The following is a 19,765-nucleotide window of genomic DNA, read 5'->3' on the forward strand; positions in this document are numbered from 1 at the left end:
TGTGCCACAAACAGGAAGTTAATATCACCAACCATTCCCATTTTATTAATCCACATAAATGGCCCACCCTGTAGTTAATGATTCCTGAGAGCCCCCGTCAAGTTGCAAAGCTATGCCTTAGGCTAGGTTCAGACTACGGAATTTCCGCCTGCAATTCCGCTTTGAAATTGCAGGCGGAAATTCCGCTTGCTAAAATGTATAGTGTAGTGAATGGGTTTCCGTTCACAAATTCACACTTCGGAATTTGTGAAGCGGAATTTGTGAACGGAAAATTCGCTTGTAAATTTCCGCCTGAAGAATGGCGTTGCTCTTTCTTCAGGCAGAAATACTTGCAGAACACATTTCAGTCTATTGAAGACTGCAGTGTCTGCGCGGTCCTAGCGCCGACTGATTATGTCAGCGCTGGCCGCACTCGGAATCTCCGGGCGGAAATTTTCTGCCCGGAGATTCCGTAGTCTGAACCTAGTCTTAATTCTACCATAATGACCAAAAAAAAAAAAAAAGTGTGGGAACTCACTCAAGATTTCTAATACACCCTCCACTGTCCAGTTTGAGCAAAAAAAAAAAAAACATCCAAGCTAAAACTTGACGTTCTGAACGGTTCCAGGCTTCTGCCTAGGGTTTATATGAGTTTAGTAAAAGGACAAGACTTATTGCTCAGTCACAGATATTAACTGTATACACATTTTTTTTTTTATAACAGGTTAACCCTCTGTGTTATTCTACTAGGGGGCTGTTCACATCACCATTTAAACTTACGCTTAGAATATACAAAAAGGGTTGCCAACACATCCTGTGGTGTACTGGCAGTGGTCTAGTTCACTTAAATGGCCTAAACGTAGTCAACTAGTGACTAAGTTTTAGTCCATTTCCTGCATGTATGTTTACCCTTGCAGCACTGTAAAGCACAGGAGACCACAATTTTTTGTCACACAACGTAAACATATACAGTGCATAGTGAAAGTATTCGGCCCCCTTGAACTTTTCAACCTTTTGCCACATTTCAGGCTTCAAACATAAAGATATAAAACTGCAATTTTTTGTGAAGAATCAACAACAAGTGGGATACAATCATGAAGTTGAATGAAATTTATTGGATATTTCAAACTTTTTTAACAAATAAAAAACTGAAAAATTGGGCGTGCAAAATTATTCAGCCCCCTTAAAAGGGGTATTCCAGGAAAACCTTTTTTTTATATATCAACTGGCTCCGGAAAGTTAAACAGATTTGTAAATTACTTCTATTAAAAAATCTTAATCCTTCCAATAGTTATTTGCTTCTGAAGTTTTCTGTCTAACTGCTCAATGATGATGTCCCGTCTCGGTAGCTGTGCATGATGGGAGAATATCCCCATAGGAACTGCACAGCTCCCGGGACGTGAGTCATCAGAGAGCAGTTAGACAGAAAACAACAACTCAACTTCAGAAGCTAATAACTATTGGAAGGATTAAGATTTTTTTAATAGAAGTAATTTACAAATCTGTTTAACTTTCCAGAGCCAGTTGATATATAAAAAAAAGTTTTGGCCTGGAATACCCCTTTAAGTTAATACTTTGTAGCGACACATTTTGCTGCGAATACAGCTGTAAGTTGCTTGGGGTATGTAAGCTGGCTTCTTACATGACAGTGGACTCAGCCTATCACTGGCAGGGGCGGGACATCGCTCCGGCCAGTGATAGGCTGACTGCTGTCCGACGTTCCAGGGCCGACGTAGGTAAGTTAAAAGTTTATTTTCTTTATCTTTTGCAGCCGGCATAGGGATACAGCGTACAGCAGTGGTCTGAAGCCTGCGGACCTCCAGCTGTTGCGAAACTACAACTCCCAGCATGTTCGGACAGCGTTGGCTGCCCGGGCATGCTGGGAGTTGTAGTTTTGCAACATCTGGAGGTCCGCAGGTTGGAGACCACTGGCGTACAGTATAGAGTTCCAGTGCCGGTGTCGGCCCGCAACAAAGAGGAGGAGGGCAGTGCTTGACATATGTGAGTAGTACCCCACTGGCTGGGCTGATAATTAATTGGGGGGGAGCAGAACAGCGCAGGCGGGTAACATGATTTGGTGGGGGGGGGGGTGGGGAGAAATACCGTTATATACCGTGGAACCGCCATAAGTTACAAAAATACCGTGATACACATTTTTGGTCATACCGCCCAGCTCTACCTCCTATCTCGGCCTCCTATCCCTTCCTCCTATCTCGACCACCTATCCCATCCTGCTATCTCGACCTCCTATCCCGTCCTCCTATCCCACCCTCCTATCCAGTCCTCCTATCCCATCCTCCTATTCCGACCTTCTATCCCAACCACCTATCCCGTCTTCTTATCTCAACCTCATATCCCGTCCTCATATCCCGACCTGTAATATGTGCACCAGGTATTGAAATATCTCCAGCCGTACGGAAGTTATGTGGGAACATACATTTCCCATTGATTTGCATTGGACTTTAAACAAAAACCCGACCCTCACAAATGGGGGTAGTTAAGGGTTAAAGTAATTGTTTTATATTTTAAGTGGACATATAAGTAACATGTGACCAAGTATTATCAAAATATCTCCAGCAGTTTGGAAGTTATGCAGTAACATATTTCCCATAGACTTGTATGGGACTTTAAACAAGAAGCCCGACCCTGGCAAATGGGGGGTGAGTAAGGGTTAAATCCCCTATGCTATGTTTGTTGTTGACATACCCCCCCCCACACACACACACACACATTGGGGGAAGTTTACCAAAACCTGTCTGGAGGAAAATTTGCTGAGTTGCCCATAGCAACCAATCAGATCCCTTCTTTCAGTTTGCAGAGGCCTTGTTAAAAAAAGAAACAAGCGATCTGACTGGTTGCTATGGGCAACTCAGCAACATTTTCTCTGGACAGGTTTTGATAAATCTCCCCCATTGAGTTTTATATATATAGATTTATTCTGGGTTGTGATGTGGACATTGACATTATTTTACATTTATGCAGTTCCTGTATGGGATCATAAAGATTATATTTTAATAGTTTGGATATTTTCACATGCATTAATACCAAATATGCAGGGTTTTTTATTTATTTTTGTTTAAAAAATAGAAAAAGGGAATGATTTAAATCTTTATTAGGGGAGGCGCTTATGTGCGTTTTCCAAAAAAAACTAAATTTTTTATTAGTTTACTTTCACTTTTTTAGGTCCCCCATAGGGAACTTTTACATGTAATCTTCAGATTGCTTACACTGAGTAATGGTGCGCTGTTGTTATTGGTGATTGGTGGACCTCCGACAGGGGAACAAAATGATTGCACCTCCGCATACATGCTGTGGCGTAGCCAATTGGTTTAGGAGACAGTGATTGCGGCACTTAAGTGTCATCATTACATACAGCACTTAAGGGGTTATTGAAGGAGAACAGCAAAAGCACTGTCCTCTTTCATTGACTGTAAGTGCACGTCTGCTGACAGCTCCTGCACTCGCTCCATAGTCGGTCTGCTGCTCAGGATGTAAATGTACTTCCTGGTGCATTAAGTACCAGGGCACCAAGATGTATATGGGGGGGAGATTTATTAAAACCTGTGCAGATGATAAGTTGACCAGTTGCCCATAGCAGCCGATCAGATTGTTCATTTTTTTAAAGGCCTCTGAAAAATGATAGAAGCAATCTGATTGGTTGCTATGGGCAACTGCACCACTTTTTCTCTGCACAGGTCTTTATATATCTCCCCCAATGTTCTTAAGGGGTTCTGATAATACACTATAACAACCTCCTTATGTCCCTATCATCATGATAACATACTGTAACAAACCTCTTCCTCATGTAATCTCCTTACTACTGGGGTGACACACTGTAACAAACCTCCTCCTCATGTAATCTCCTTAATACTGAGGTGACACACTGTAACAAACCTCCTCCTCATGTAATCTCCTTACTACTGGGGTGACACACTGTAACAAACCCCCTCCTCATGTAATCTCCTTACCACTGGAGTGTCACATTGTAACAAACCCCCTCCTCATGTAATCTCCTTACTACTGGGGTGACACACTGTAACAAACCTCCTCCTCCTCATGTAATCTCCTTACTACTGGGGTGACACACTGTAACAAACCCCCTCCTTATGTAATCTCCTTACCACTGGAGTGTCACACTGTAACAAACACCCTCCTCATGTAATCTCCTTACTACTGTGGTGACACACTGTAACAAACCTCCTCCTCATGTAATCTCCTTACTACTGGGGTGACACACTATAACAAATCTCCTTGCATGTAATCTCCTTACTACTGTGGTGGCACACTGTAACAAATCTCCTTCCATGTAATTACCTTACTGGAGTGACATGTGACATCTCCTCCAGCATAGCCCCGCCTCCTCCACAGCATCACACAGGTCCTTCAGCCATGATCTCTCCTTTTCCTCCACAGCTAAGCTCCGCCCCCAACATGTGATGTGATATCATCACAGGTCCTACATTTCCAGCATCTAGCAGTCCGGGCCGGGGGAGGAGACGGAGGGTCCTGCAGGACTAATGGAACAGGGACAGCGTTCCTCCTCTGAAAAAAGCAAAGGAACGCCGTTCCTGCAGGACTCGAGCCCAGCTAACGACACAGTGTGTGTGAATGTACACTGGACTAAACAGGGTGGCACTGTGCTGTGGGATGATTTACAGTACTATAGGGTAAATTGCATTAGGGGGGGGGGGGGGGATTAATGTAGCGGCTTCAGTCCCACCACTCAGATACTATTTTGCAGGCCAGCCAGTAGAAACCAAAGCACAAAAAGCAGCCTAACCCATCCCGCTGTCACTGAATATATTAGAAAGGAAAGACTGAGAGGGAATCATATGAATAGCAGGGGGCATAATAACAAGTATACAAAAGCAAAATCTAGACACAGAGGAGTGATTTAAAATGAACATTATTATGTTTCTGTGATCTAAAAGAGAAGTGCCATGATAGCCTATGAGATCTGTAACATTTGCAAATCACTTTCCCAAAAATACAGTTTCATTTTAGCAGGTTATCCCCTATACACAGTTTAAAATTGTAGCCCCCAAATAAGCTGATTGGAACATCCATTCATTCACTATGGGCCTTCCAAATGCTGACAAGTGCTGCACCTGTCCAGGAGTCCTGTCAGGTGAATAGGGTAAGCTGCAAAACTACAAATAACATGTGCATGTTAGAAAGCACAATCTGAATGGTACAAAAAAAGGTAAAATATGAGTTTCCATTACAGCACCGTAAAATATTGCCCATTCTTCCATTACCGCTTTTACACAGTATCTTAATGAGATCTGAAAAGGTTGAAACCTGAAGAAAGCGGACTTATACACAAGAGAACATGTACAGCTATAATCAGTAATCAGTCAGTCATCATCTGACAGTTCAGACAGAACAGCACCCCCCCCCTCATAAAAAAAAGGCTCCTCAACGTCACCAGCATTAAGTCGTCTTTTGACTTCCTTTACTGCAAGTCTAGTTATAAAACCATCATGCAATAGCATCCCCTATACAGCCAATATTAATTCTGACACAAAAGAGAATTTGGACAACAAAGAAAGAAAGGCTAAACAATAAGAAAAAGAAAGGAAAAAAGAAAAGAAAAGTGAACAAAAGAGAACTGCGACAGAAAAAAATAAATAGGGGAAAAAAAGACAGAATCAGGAGGTAAGGCTAGATACACACTGCATATGTGCTTATGTTTAAAGTATAATATACAGTACTCTTGCAAAAAAGCCTGGGCCCCTATATATATAGATTACCCAGGATCCACCATTCACAAAAGGAGATGGACACAAATCTTCTCCTCCGAAAACCTGTGCAGGCCACAGAGCATAAGTAGAATACTCACACAGAAGACAATCGGGAAAAATAATCAAAACTTGTGCAGGGAAAAGTTGACCAGTTGCCCATAGCAACCAATCAGATGGTCTCTGAAAAATGAAAGGGGTATTCCGGCTTAAAACATCTTATCTCCTATACAAAGGATAGGGGATAAGATGTATGATCGCAAGGGACCTGCCGCTGAGGACCCCCGCGATCTCGGTTCAGCCCCCGGCATTCTGTGCCAGGTGCTGCCTCCGAGACGGGGACATGACGTCATGGCCACGCCCCTTAGTGACGTGCGATCGTACCCCTGCAACCATACCATCTTTGGATAGGGGATAAGATGTATAAAGCTGGAATACCCCATTAAAGAAGCAATCGGATTGGTTGCTGTGGCCAACTGGTCAACTTTTACTCTGCAGTGGCTTTAACCCCTTAAGGACAGAGCGTTTTTCCACTTTTGCACTTTCGTTTTTTCCTCCTTACCTTTTTAAAATCATAATCCTTTCCATTTTGCACCTAAAACTCCATATGATGGCTAATTTTTTTAAAAAATTAACAGCGAAAAAAAAAAAATTATAATTGTGTGACAAAATTGAAGAAAAAACATAATTTTGTAACTTTTGGGGGCTTCCTTTTCTACACAGTACAATTTTTGGTAAAAATGACACTTTATGTTCATTCTGTAGGTCCATACGATTAAAATGATACCCTACTTATATAGGTTTGATTTTGTCGTACTTCTGGAAAAAATCATAACTACATGCACGAAAATCAATATGTTTAAAATGGTCATCTCCTGACCCCTATAACTCTTATTTTTCTGAGTATAGGGCGCTATGAGGGCTAATTTTTTGCACCGTGATTTCAAGTTTTTAGCGGTACCATTTTTATATTGATCAGACTTTTTGATCGCTTTTAATAAATTTTTTCCTTATATTAAAAGTGACCAAAAATACGCTATTTTGGACTTTGGAATTTTTTTGTGTGTACACCATTGATTGTGCGGTTTAATTAATGACTTTTAATGATTTTTATAGTTCGGACATTTACGCACACGGCGATGCCACATATGTTTATTTTTATTATGGTTAAATATTTTTTATATGGAATTTGGGAAAAGGGGGGTGATTTAAACTTTTAATAAGGAAGGGGTTAATGGGTGTTTTTGAAACTTTTTCTTAAATTTTTTACACTTTTAGTCCCCTTAGGGGACTTTTAGGAGGAATCATTAGATTCCTCCTACAGATCAATGTGGTTGGACAAGAACCACATTGATCTGTGTGCTCTGCGCTCGATTGATAATGCCTGGTCCTGCAAGGCTTTATCATTCACATCGCAGCAGCCGGCATAGAACGTGAGGTAAGCCCTCCGGCTACCTCAGCAGTGGATCGCCCAGTCGATCGCGCTGCGGGAGAGCGATCCACCACACTGGACCACCAGGGACGGTTTAAATGGGCCTGTAGATGCCGCTTTGAAAGCGGTGATCTAAAGGGTTAATAGCCGGTCAAGGCAATCGCCGCATGTCGGCTATTAAAGCCAGCCCCCAGCTACAAGAATCAGCTGGGGCCGGCCAGTATGACGCGGGCTCGAGTTGAGAGCCCGCACCATACAACGGTTGCTGTTTGAGGACAAGCAGGCTCGTCCTTAGACGGCAACCGGTTAAAAAAAAATATCCCTCAATGAGTCTACTCTAGACTACAGGCTTCAATTGTCCATGTGGCTGCTGTAAAGCATATCTCTAAAAAGCAGTTGAAAGCAGCACATAATCATAATCATAAAAGACAATAAAAAAATGATGGATAATTCGCACAATATTTACACTTTCTGTGTACTAGAGGATCCGGGTGGTGGGAGTGTTTTACTGAGCATATAGGACCACTGCTACTAGACACATTGGCCCTGATTTACTAAGAGTGGAGTGTAGTTTTCTTTGTGGGTTTTAATCCCCTACAAGTATTTTTCCCACAGTATTTACTCATGTTTCCCTACATTTTGCACTTTTCCCTACATTTATTTTTTATTTTTTTTTTTTACACATGCTCTGATCTGTGGGGTTTTCCTCAGCTCAAATCCACCACATTTTCTGTGGAAACCTTACTAAATATGTTGGGATTTTTCGGGTTTTCTCAGTAAAATGGAGAGTTGGTCAGTTTTTTTTTTTTTTTTAATACTGGTGACCACTTATTGTCTATGTTACATAGTAGGGTTGAAAAAAGGGGGTTTAACCAAAGAGGGGAGAAGATGAAGGGATGGGGTATTGGTGTATAAAGGGGAGAGTGTATTATTCTATTTTTCTACATACACAATAACATTATTTTGCTGTAATAATTATTCTAAGCCTGTTTGAAGCTTTTAAAGGGGTATTCCAGGATTTTTTTTATTTGACTATGCTACAGGGGCTGTAAAGTTAGTGTAGTTCATAATATAGTGTCTGTACCTGTCTCTGATTGTTGGTCTCGCATTCTTATGTGATCTTTGCTCTAGATGTTCATTTTTAACAGCATACAAAATGACTCCTGTCTAAGGATGTTTCCAGGATGCAGTGCAGCCGAGACACTACCTCACTAGTCAGGTGATGACAGGGAGCCTGTTCTGCTTAAAAGGGTGGAATGAACATAGGGAATTTACAACAGCTGGAGGCACCCTGATTAGAAAGCACTTGGCTCTTGCATGGAACTCAGTTAATTTGTGGTTCAATGGGTGGGGTGGCTGATTTGTAGGAGGGAGAAAAGTGGAATTATTGGATTTGTAGTAAAAGAGAAAACTTCAACAGAAAATATCCAGTTCACAAAAAGCTAGCCACAGTGTTATGGTAATCTCACAACATAGCCATTTAGCCCAAATACAAACACAGATCCTTCTTAAAGGGGTACTCCGGTGCTTAGACATCTTATCCCCTATCCAAAGGATAGGGGATAAGATGCCTGATCGCGGGAGTCCCGCCGTTGGGGACCCCCGTGATCTTGAACGCGGCACCCCTGTTGTAATCAGTCCCCGGAGCGTGTTTGCTCCGGGTCTGATTACCGGCGACCACAGGGCCGGCGGCGTGTGACGTCGTGCATCCGCCCCCATGTGACGTCACGCTCCGCCCCTCAATGCAAGCCTACGGGAGGGGGCGTGATAGCTGTCACCGGAGAACTCCTTTAAGCATGTCCTTTACTGTCTGCCAGGTACATATTAAAATCACCTTATGCTGGATAGCCCCTTTAATAGCTCCTGTTGTGACCAGTTCCTGGGGTAGACTTTTCCATAAATTCATAATTCTTATGGTAAGGAAGGTTTGTTGCCCCTGGAGACTAAACCGTTTTTTTCTTCAGGCAGAGGGAGTGCTTCCTTGTTTTGAGTTTTTTTTTTTACCTGGGGTGGTTTTTCCTCATATTTTTTGTACAGGCTATTTCTATATGTAAATAAGTTGCTTAAATCCCTTCTTAAAGTTCTCTTCTTAAGACTAAACAAATTCAATTCTTCAATCTCTCCTCATAACTAAGATGCTCCATGCCTCTTTTAGTTAAGTTGTGCGTCCAGGACGTACGTATTTTCTATGAACTGCTGCCCAATACTGAACAGCATATTCCAGAAGAGTCTGCACCAATGCTTTATAGAGCGGTAATATTACCCCCTAAGGTTCCTTTCACACTACAAGCATCCCTCCATTATTAAACATCCGTTTTCTGTGTAAAAACGGGTGTATAATAATGTATGAAATAACATTACAACATCCCTCATGTATGGCCATACACCTCTGCCTACAGACTCCCACAGCCGGGACTTCTACTACTCCCACCATGGAACAGACTTCTATCCATAATGGGAGTAGTAGTTCCCCGGCTGTGGGAGTCTGCCGGTGGCTGGGGAGTCTACATTAGTGTTTGTACTTCAACCCCCATCATGGAACAGACTCTGTTCCATGATGGGGGTTGTAGTACAGAGGCTGAGGGATTGAACACACCGAGTCTCACTTTTGAGACTCGATGCGATTAGAAGTTATTAAACAGGGAAGCGGGCGGCATGCTGCGCTCCCCTGCGATGTATGATGTATTTACTGTACTTTTATTGTTAAATTCCCCACCGGGAGCCTTGAATGGCCGGTACTGAGGAGCCAATTAGGGCTCCCGGCGGGGTTTTCAAATAGAAGCGCTGCGGTGGGGAAAGATATATAGAATCGCTGGGGGGGGGGGGGGGGGGGGTATATATCTGGCCCCCACAGCGCTTCTATATATCTTGCCCCCCGCAGCATATTTATATGTTACCACAGCAGCACATTTATATATGTTCCCCAATAGCGCATTTATATATGTTCCCCCCGCAGCGCATTCATATATGTCCCCCCCGCAGCGCTATCATAAGCCCCGGCAGCTATATGAACGAAAAGTATTCTACAGCAGCGCATCTGGCCAGCCAGATGCGCTGCTATAGAATACTTTTCATTCATAGCACTGCAAAGGCATTTGATTATAGAAGCGCTGTGGGGGAAAGTATTCTTTCAGGGGCACATCGTGCCGGCCATATGCGCTGCTGTGGAATACTTTTCATTCATAGCGCTGCCGGAGGAACATATATGCGCTGCGGTGGTAACATATATAACTGCGCTGCGGAGGGGAACATATATAAATGCTGTGCGGGGGGAACATATATACAGTGGGGATCAAAAGTTTGGGCACCCCAGGTAAAAATTTGTATTCATGTGCATAAAGAAGCCAAGGAAAGATGGAAAAATCTCCAAAAGGCATCAAATTACAGATTAGACATTCTTATAATATGTCAACAAAAATTTGATTTTACACTTTCAAAATAACAGAAAACAAAAAAATTACATCTGCAAAAGTTTGAGCACCCTGCAGAATTTATAGCATGCACTGACCCTTTTGCAAATCTGAGACCTGTCAGTGTCATGGATCGTTCTCAATCATCATCTGGGAAGACCTGTCAATCTCAAAGGTTTTAAATGCCCAGACTCATCTGACCTTGCCCCAACAATCAGCACCATGGGTTCTTCTAAGTAGTCTAGAAATCTGAAAATAGTTGATGCTCACAAAGCTGGAGAAGGCTATAAGAAGATAGCAAAACATTTTCGGATGTCAATATCCTCTGTTCGGAATGTAATTAAGAAATGGCATTCATCAGGAACAGTGGAAGTTAAAGCAAGATCTGGAAGACCAAGAAAAATATCAGACAGAACAGCTCGTAGGATTGAGAGAAAAACTATTAAAAAACGACATTTGACTGCACAATCCCTCCAGATCTAGCAGACACTGGAGTTGTGGTACACTATAAAGAGATACTTGTACAAATATGGTCTTCATGGAAGAGTCATCAGACGAAAACCTCTTCTACGTCCTCACCACAAAAATCAGCGTTTGAACTTTGCAAATGAACATATAGACAAGCTATAAAAATTTAACTTTTTGGCTGGAATGAGCAAAGGTACATTTGGAGAAGAAGGGGAACAGAATTTAATGAAAATAACCTCTGTCCAACTGTTAAGAATGGGGGTGGATCAATCATGCTAACTTGATGCCATCTGTGAAAAAGCTGAAGTTAAAGAGAGGATGGCTTCTACATATGGATAATGATCCTAAACACACCTCGAAATCCACGGGGGATTACATCATGAGGCGTAAACTGAAAGTTTTGCTATGGCCTTCACAATCTCCTGACCTCAACCTAATTGAAAATCTATGGATAGACCTTAAAAGAGCAGTGTGTGACAGACAGCCCAGAAATCTCAAAGAACTGGAAGACTTTTGTAAGGAAGAATGGGCAGAGATACCTCAAACAAGAATTGAAAGACTCTTGGCTGGCTACAAAAAGCGTTTACAAGCCGTGATACTTGCCAAAGGGGGCACCGTACAAGATATTAACTATGCAGGGTGTCCAAACCTTTGCAGACGCCATTTTTTTTTTCTGTTATTTTGAAAGTGTAGTTGATGGAAATAAAATCTAACTTTTGTTGACATATTATAAGAATGTCTAATCTGTAATTTGATGCCTTTTGGCGATTTTTTCCATCTTTCCTTGGCTTCTTTATGCACATTAATACAAATTTTTACTTTTGATCCCCACTGTAAATGTGCTGTGGGGGCAAGATATATAGAAGTGCTGTGGAGGCCAGATATATACCCCCCCCCCCCAGCAATTCTATATATCTTTCCCCATCGCAGCGTTTCTATTTGAAAACCCTGCCGGGAGCCCTGAGTGGCTCCTCAGTACCGGCTATTCAAGGCTCCTGGCGGGGAATTAAAAAATGAAAGTACAGTAAATACATTGTACATCACAGGGGAGCGCAGCATGCCGCCCGCTCCCCTGTTTAATAACTTCTAGTCGCATCGGGTCTCAGAAGTGAGCCCCTGTACTACAACCCTTATCATGGAACAGAGTATGTTCCATGATGGGAGTAGTAGTAGACTCTCAGCACTGCAGGAGTCTGCTGATGTCACCTCTTCAGAGCATGCTCAGAAGTAATAACGGATATTATAAACTGGGTGCAAACGGATGACTTAAAGGCTCATCCGTTTGCCATAGACTTCAATGTTAAAAATAACGACTGTTAATTTACCCGTTTCTTGTGACGGAAGAAAAATGATTGCATGCGCCGTTTTTTCTTCCATCACAATTTACGTCCGTTATTCATGATGGGCTATAACGGATAATCAAAAAATCCCATAAACTTGAATGGAATTTTGTAACGGATGTTTAACATCCGATTTTAAAGCTTTTCTAACGGACGTTTGTAACAGATCTTTTAACGGATTTATTTTATAGTGTGAAAGCAGCCTTTAAGAGAATGAGACATTCGATTCAATTGCACTAAACCCAATATACTGGGTTATAGTTTAGGTGAATAGCTGTAAAATGAGGGGTCACTTAGTTTTATTTGTGCCTTCTGTGCAGACTTATGTATGTTAGGAGTTGGAGGCGGGAAACTAGCTCACCGAGCTCTCCTGCCTCATCCATATTCCGCCTGCAGCCTCTACTTCTCTTGATTATTCCAATTCTTCACTCTCACGTCACTAGGACGTGAAAGCCTGCGGGGGAGGAGAGTGCTCTGCTTATAGAAGTTGCGTGTTGTGGGCCTCCCCTTGTTTGCCACATGCTCCTCTTGATAACAGTGCTTAGGCGCTGAAACATGTAGATGGGGGGCAAATTTTGTGTTTTAAAATGTTGCCCCTACTATACACAGTTATAGGAGTACCGCAGACTTTATATCTGTTTACAACATAATGAGGGATATCCAATCCACTGTATAACATATCAATATGTTACTGTGTAGGGGCAGCTAGTTTTTAACCCTGTCACCATTATTGATTGTTATTGAGCACAATAAAAGTTAAGTTTTAGGGAAGGGTTTATAAAGGAGTCTTGTGCCTCAGGCCTTTGTGCCCTTGGTTTTTGTGAAATATAATTTGGAATCCCTGACTTCGGGGAGGTTTTTTTGATAACTTCGTATACCATAAGAAAAATGTATAAAAAGCGATAAAAAAAAGTCCCATCATAACAAAAAATGGTACGAAATATATATTTTTTGTTTTGCTGTAGATTTTGCAGTGAAATGATTGATGTAATTACAAGGTACAATTGGTGGTGCAATATGGGTCTACCATTAACTCTTCCAGTTTTAATCACCCTATGACATATGATGCATGCAGATTATTCATTTCTAGATGCACCACTTTTATTCATCCAAAATGAACCTCATTTGCCAATTGAATGCCCAGTGTGTCTAAGTCAGCTTGTAACTTATACACATCATCCAAGACTGAACTGTGCTACAAATCTTGAAGTCATCTGCAAAAATATAAACAGAACTGTTAATCCCATCCTCTATATCAGTAATAAATACAGTGGGGCAAAAAGGTATTTAGTCAGCCACCAATTGTGCAAGTTCTCCCACTTAAAAAAAATGAGAGAGGCCTATAATTTTCTTCATAATTGTACCTCAACTATGAGAGACATAATGAGAAAAAAAATCCATTAAATCACATTGTCTGATTTTTTAAAGAATTTATTTGCAAATTATGGTGGAAAAGAAGTATTTGGTCAATCACAAAAGTTTATCTCAATACTTTTTTATATACCCTTTGTTGGCAATGACAGGTCAAACGGTTTCGGTAAGTCTTCACAAGGTTTTCACACACTGTTGCTGGTATTTTGGGCCATTCCTCAGTGCAGATCTCTAGGGCAGTGATGTTTTGGGTCTGTCCCTGAGCAACACAGACTTTGAACTCCCTCCAAAGGTTTTCTATGGGGTTAAGATCTGGAGACTGGCTAGGCCACCCCAGGACTTTGAATGATTCTTACGAAGCCACTCCTTCGTTGCCTTCGGGCAGTGTGTTTGGGATCACTGTCATGCTGAAAGACCCAGCCATGTTTCATCTTCAATGCCCTTGCCGATGGAAGGAGGTTTTCACTCAAAATCTCACGATACATGGCCCCATTCATTCTTTCCTTTACACGGATCAGTCTTCCTGGTCCTTTTGCTGAAAAACAGCCCCAAAGCATGATGTTTCCACCCCCATACTTCACTCAGTATTCTTTCTCCTCCAAACACGTAAAATGGATTTTTTTTTTAGCAAAAAGTTCTACTTTAGTTTCATCTGACCATATGACATTCCTCCAATCCTCTTCTGGATCATCCAAATGCTCTCTAGCAAACTTCAGAAGGGCCCGGACATGTACTGGCTTAAGTAGGGGGACACGTCTGGCACTACATGATTTGAGTCCCTGGTGGCGTAGTGTGTTATTGATGGTAGCCTTTTTTTACTTTGGTCCCAGCTCTCTGCAGGTCATTCACTAGGTCCCCCCGTGTGGTTCTGGGATTTTTGCTCAACGATCTTGTGATCATTTTGACACCACGGGGTGAGATCTTGGTCTTGTATGGCTTCCATTTTCTAATAATTGCTCCCACAGTTGATTTATTCACACCAAGCCGCTTGCCTATTGCAGATTCAGTCTTCCCAGCCTGGTGCAGGTCTACAATTTTGTTTCTGATGTCCTTCGACAGCTCTTTGGTCTTGGCCATAGTGGAGTTTGATTGTTTGAGGTTGTGAACTGTTGTCTTTTATACTGATAACAAGTTCAAACAAGTGCCATTAAAACAGGTAACGAGTGGAGGACAGAGGAGACTCTTAACCCCTTAAGGACTCAGCCCTATTTGGGCCTTAAGGACTATTTTATTTTTACGTTTTCGTTTTTTCCTCCTCGCCTTCAAAAAAATCATAACTATTTTATATTTTCATCCACAGACTAGTATGAGGGCTTTTTTTTTGCGCGACCAGTTGTCCGTTGTAATGCCATAACTCACTTTACCATAAAATTTATGGTGCAACCAAAAAAATACTATTTGTGTGGGAAAATTAAAAAGAAAACCGCAATTTTGCTAATTTCGGAAGGTTTCGTTTTCACGCTGTACAATTTACGGTAAAAATGACATTTGTTCTTTTTTCTTTGGGTCAATGTGATTAAAATGATACCCATGATAACATACTTTTCTATTACTGTTGCGCTTACAAAAAATCGTAAACTGTTTAACCAAATTAGTGCGTTTTAAATCCTCCTATTTTGAAGGCCTATAACTTTTTCAGTATAAGTGGCAGTATGAGGGCTCATTTTTTGCGCCATGATCTGTAATATTTATTCATGCCATATTTGCTTATATAAAACTTTTAATCCTTTTTTTTATTAATTTTTTGGGGGAATAATATTTTATAAAAAAGCTGCTATTTTGGAATTTTTTTTTTACGTTCACGCCGTTCACCATACGGTATCATTAACATTTTATTTTAATAGTTGGGGACTATTTATAGCAATCATTTGATTGCTAATACTGTTCAGCGCTATGCATAGGACATAGCACTGATCAGTATTATCGGTCATCTTCTGCTCTGGTCTGCTCGATCGCAGACCAGAGAAGAAGACCCGTGGAAGGCAGCGGAGGCAGGTGAGGGGACCTCTGACTGCCATGCTTGATGAATGGATCGCCGCCGCAGCGCTGCGGGCGATCCGATCATCCATTTTAGTGTCCGCACTGCTGCAGATCGTGGATGTCCACCATTATGGGCGGGTCCCTGGCTGCTATCAGCAGCTGGGACCTGCCGCACATGACTTGAGCATCGCTCCGATGCTCGCAGTTATGCATAGGACGTAAATGTTCGTTAAGTACCAGCTCACCAGGACGTACATTTACGTCTTGCGTCATTAAGGGGTTAAAGAAGAAGTTACAGGTATGTGAGAGCCAGAAACCTTGCTTGTTTGTAGGTGACCAAATACTTATTTTCCACCATAATTGGTAGATAAATTCTTAAAAAATCTGACAATATGATTTTATGGATTTTATTTCTCATGTCTCTCATAGTTGAGATATACCTATGATGAAAATTACAGGCCTCTCTCATCTTTTTAAGTGGGAGAACTTGCACAATTGGTATCTGACTAAATACTTTTTTGCCCGACTGTAAGTTAAATGAAAGTGGCCCCAGTACTGAATCTTGGGGTTCACCCCTTATAACCGGGGACCAATCAGACTATTGACCACTACTCTCTGGGTCCGACTCTTAAGTCAGTTTTCAGAGCTATAAAGCTTAACTTAGCTATCAGACATCTATGTGGAACACTGTCAAACCCTTTTATTCAAATAATAAAAAAAAGTATATCCACAGCCAACCCTCTGACTAGGCTTCTGCTTACATCTCCATAGAAGCAAATTATGTTGGTTATCCTTTATCTGCCCCCTGCTTTACAATAGAGGTGTAAACTTTAATTATAATCCTGCCTGTGATGATAATGTGATCTCTACAGAACAGGAAGTGTGAGCTTATTATGAGGCTTAATGGTCAGTGAGAAAACTATAAGATTTAATGATTGTTTTTAATACAGATAATGACATTACAATTAGAAAAATACCTTAAATGAAAAAAAGAAAAAGGTCATTTTCTAACTATACATCTCACTCATTTGCAAAATGCAACCCAATACATACGTTGTAAAGAGCAGCTGAATTTAATAGCAACATTTTCTTCTATTAATTAGTTTAGTTTTTGTGTAATTATACTTTGTTTTTTTGAATTCAGACAACACATAAGCACAATGAAGAACAAACTGCTTAAAAGATTCAATTTTGTTTAAGACTTAATTGTGACTCAGAATTACTCCCCAGTCTCGTAAGTTCTTGCCAAACCTAATGGGAGCAACTCCGTATTCAACCCATGATCTTCTACCCACACACCAAACAATTCCTTCTAATGGTGGCAATTGTCTGAGCCAGTTGGAAACCATGAGTTATTGTGTGCCGTGTGGATTGAGGATTGCTTAAGAAGCACAGGTGCAATGGGTATTGTATAATTCTAAGTCAATGAAAATCTGTCCATCTGTCAAAAATATGCTGACTTTCATGTAACCATGTTCTTTTGTGTATTATTTAACCTAAGTAAGCATATATCCAGTATGCATGAGGAAATTAATCATATTTATGGCAAATGTGTGCTTATTAACAATATAAACAGGAATATAAAGCCACAACAAAAACAGACACGCAGGTACTTAAATAAGACTTGGCATGGACCATTATATGCACATTCCCAAATATATAATCATACCAAGCCTTACTGGACCAAATAAACAAGAGCACAAGGGAGGAGGGGTCCAGAGCTGTCGCTCCTTAAAAGTCCATACCAGAAAAAGACCCATCTGCAGACCATTGGCATAAAGAAACAAATGAAATTAACTTTATATATAAAACTTCAATAAACTAAGAGGTAGCAAAGTAAGACACACAAGGAAAGGAGTAGAAGGGAAAGGAGGAGAAGGGAAAGGGGGAAAAAAGTTAAGCAACCCATCAAATGAATTCTGGCATTTGCCTAAAAATGTTTCAATGTTTCAATTCAAATGGTACCAAACACTAGTAAAGGTGTCCCAAAGTATTCACATCAGTCACCACAAACTTATCCATTCTTTAAATGTGGTCTAGGGTTTCCACAAAGTCCACCCTTGAGGGCGTTACCGTAGACTTCCAAGTGCCTCGGAAAGAAGCCCTGGCAGCACTTGCTTCAACAAGCCTTTCTTAGGCTTAAAAACAGAGCCCAGGTAGTGGGACCATAGCATATGAGGCAAGGGGAGGATGGAGTCTGAGCAAGCCTGATTAAATAAGACAGATGTTCAAAAAGGGCGAATCAAAGAAGAATGCCACCAAGTAAGTAAGTATGGACCAAATTTATTACTGCAGAGGGAACTAACCCATTCTGTAGATCTGTACCATCATGATAGTATCTTAAAAAGGGGTACTTCGGCCCTAATACATTTTATCCCCTATCCAAAGGATAGGGGATAAGATGCATGGTCGTGGGGGTCCCACAGCTGGGGACCCCGCAATCTATCATTGTGCACCCACCTTTGTGAGCTCTCCGCAGTGCTGGAGGCTACAAGTGTGTAGTGTGACGACCGCAGGGCTGGAGTATCGTGATGTTACAACTCCGTTCCCATGTAATGAATAAGGAGTTAGAGAAAAGTAGAAGCGCTGGAGTCTTCCATACATCCACGAAAGCATAAAAAGATGCCATTGCTTAAAGAGGTTATCCAGGAATAGAAAAACAGAGCTGATTTCTTTCAAAAACCACTCCTCGTATGTCACGAGGTTGGGTGTGGTTCTGCAGCTAAGTTCTATTGAAGTGACTGGAGCCAGGTTGTAATATCACACACAACCTGGGGACATATATGGGGCTGTTTTTGAAATAAATTAACTATTTTCTAATTCTGGATAACCCCTTTAACCACTTAGGGACATTGGACGCAAATGCTCATCCTGACGCGCTGGTACTTCGCGCACCAGGACAAACAAACACATCCTGTACAGGAAGGGAGCGGCGGCTCTGATGGCTCATCAGATCACCCAAGGTACGACCGGGGGGGGGGGGTTCAGATGAGCCAAAATCATTGACAGAGGTCCCCTCACCTGCCTCTGGCCAATCTAACAGGTGCTTCTTCTCTGGTCTACCTTCTACCTGACCAAAGAAGTAGTACATTGATTATAATAATTAGTGCTATATCTATGCATAGCACTGAACCGTATTAACAATTTAATGATATAAACATATTTGGTGTCAGCACGTGTATAAATGTCTGAACTTTCAAAATATAATGGTACCAAGCCCTTTAAGGTCGAACGGCATAAAGGTGAAAAAGTCCAAAATTGAAGCTTTTTGGTTACATCGCATAAAAAATATATATATATATATATATATATATATATATAAAAAATATTAAAGTTACATATATGTAAAAGTAATAGCAAAAAAAATAAAAATACTGCTCACTCCGCAATACAGCTCTGTATACAGAAAATTAGAAAAGTAATATAAAATAAATAAAAAAACTGTCTGTGTCCTCAAGGCCAAAATGGGCTGTGTCCTTAAGTTGCTAAAATCCTTCTTAAAAACTGTCGAGAGAGGAGGAAAATTACCTGGAAATACCTTGTAAGATCAGCTACAAGATTATCTCCCAAATAACGTAACGAGTGGTGTTGGGGTTTAAACAGGAATTGAGAGATAATCCAGCAAAGGACATTAGGAAACAGAGAGACATTTTTTTTTTTTTTTTAATTAGTCAAGGTCCTGAAATCTGAGAATTCTTCCAGTATAGAGTAGTATGGTGGGAGTATAACAGGAGATCGTCAGCATAAAGGGACAATTTATGAGAGCTGTTGTGCATAATCAAGGCCCGATAAAAGGGTTCTGTCGCAGAGCCACAGCCAGATGCTCTATAACAATCATGTAAAAGAGGGGAGAAGGGACACCCCTGCCTAGTGTTGTTACAGATAGGGAAGGGAGAGGAAAGCATGTAGTTGACCTTGACCTAAGCAAAGACCCCTGAATAAAGGGCCATGATACAACGTAACCATTTCAAAACCATACCAAGTCCTTCCAAGGTTAATTGCAAAAAAAGTCCCACATAACCCCATCAAATGCCTTTTCTGCAT

General features: G+C 41.2%; 1 protein-coding gene across 9 annotated transcripts in view; it reads right to left on the reverse strand.

Annotated features, from left to right (window-relative positions):
* SNX29 (sorting nexin 29) overlaps window positions 1-19,765 on the reverse strand; it is an 819,108-nt gene that overhangs the window by 437,508 nt on the left and 361,835 nt on the right. The window lies entirely within an intron of this gene.

This window comes from Hyla sarda, chromosome 8, assembly GCF_029499605.1.
Source record: "Hyla sarda isolate aHylSar1 chromosome 8, aHylSar1.hap1, whole genome shotgun sequence".
NCBI lineage: Eukaryota > Metazoa > Chordata > Amphibia > Anura > Hylidae > Hyla > Hyla sarda.